Below are 1911 nucleotides of genomic sequence, written 5' to 3'. Positions count from 1 at the left end.
TATCAAGGAATACACCGCTTTAGTGCAGTGGCATAGGAAAGTGTGAAGGGCATTACCCCTTCGCTTTGGAAATCGTGATTTTTAGAAGCTATAGCAAGTTAGCAACGGTCAAGATTTAGTATAGCTTTGCATTTCGAAATTCTTAGATGAATTTAAGATGATAATTAAGAAAAAAAAAGGATAGATTTTAGTAAAGTCCGAGTATATTTGGAAACCGATATTTATTTCAAACAAAATGTTCTGTTTTCCAGTTTGGGGCTAATATTTGTTTCATTAAACATTAATACTTTTAACTTTAGTTTTACCCTCCTAATCAAATATTTGAGTATAACCTTTTTAAACCGTTTCTAGAAAATAAATATCTGCTTTCGAAAAGCCGCCATGTATAAATAAATACTGAATTGACCTAAGCCATCCAGTATTGGAAACTCAGTTGCCATCGTTGTAAGGGAAATCACTTTTAAATAGAAAATGCGATTGAGTTAAATGTTTACCCGAATTGGGATAAATATTGATAAACTGAATCATCAATTGATCAGTAAAATACAAAATTCCACTCCCAAATTGTACTAGAAAGTTTCCCTTTAAGACAAAAAGGCCTAGATACGAGGAAAAATATAGAATTTACGGGGGTACTAGGCACTGGACTGCGTTTAAAAAATAAAATTTTACTTTTACGCGTTTTAGTTCAAGTCGGGCTTTTAATCTCATTCTTATGACAATTTGTTTCGCGTTAGGTTCTGAATGTAATTGCAATTTAAATCTATCCCTTTTAAAATTTCATTAGAACTAATGGATTGATTAATTTCTGAATATGGTCCATTTCCTTTCGCTTCGTTTTTGGTAATATTATAATTAATTATTTAACATCTTTTCGGGGGTTTAAAATTCACGAAATAGCGAACCAAAAAAAGGTAAATTGTTAAATTAAAATTTAACGTACTTATTTAAGAGTGTACGCGTTGTTCGTAACTTTAGACTCTCGTCCGTAATGGAAAACACATTTTGTATGGTCATTATTTGTACAGCATTAAAAAAAATTAATTAATGGTAATATTTGAGACTGGATTTAATTTTCGAAAGTAATTTTAATTTGTAATTGAAATTTGAAACTCTTACTTCGCTTTCCCCCATCAACTCCCCCTCTTAATACGAGAAGATCAAAATAATAACGAAAAGCCTTTTGTTCGTACTGAAATCTCTCCCTTCTAAACACGGGTATATTTTTAGCTACTTTTAATAAGAATTTTTCTCCATTTTCCGGCAGGTTTGTTGCACCACTCTGACGACGGGAGAAATAGTAATTAAGATTTTTCCGTTAAAAATTCTCCAAAAATTAAAAGTTGTTTCCTTCGTCGCGTAGATCATTTTTCCATATTAAAAGCGAGCTTTTATAACCTGGTTCGCGTAGCCGTGAGGGGTCCCACTCGGACTAATTGATATAGATACCAGTCGACTTTTATTAAAGGAAATGGTTCCTCCGCAGTTTCCTCTTTGTATATATAGATGGCGATAGCGTCGCGTTCCCTCGCGCCACTTCACTACTAAAACCTCGATAGCGGCGTCAGGGGCTATCTTTAGAAAACCCTTTTAACCTTACGCGGTGGTTATATTTAAAGTCGGTTTTGGGGGTAAAGTCCGCGCGGGGGCAAACGGGGGTTTTTCTTCCTTTTTAGGCGCCATCTAACGGAGGAATGTGATAACGTTAATTACCGGCGTGTGCCGAATCCTTTTAAAAGGGTTTAGGCTTAACGAGCCGTACCTTCTAAGAGCCCCGGTCCTTGTCCCCGTCCCTGAGGTGCGTAGCGCCGCTATTCGCTTTTATTCGAGCGCCATCTTTCGACCGATTTCGGGTCTCTCTCCGTTGGCTGTTTCCAACTTTTAGTGGATGGAGGTTTCGGTTTTGGGGCT

Source organism: Leiobunum rupestre, chromosome 4 (assembly GCF_980474605.1).
Source record: "Leiobunum rupestre chromosome 4, qqLeiRupe1.1.hap1, whole genome shotgun sequence".
NCBI lineage: Eukaryota > Metazoa > Arthropoda > Arachnida > Opiliones > Sclerosomatidae > Leiobunum > Leiobunum rupestre.
Note: the sequence above shows the minus strand (reverse complement) of the source record.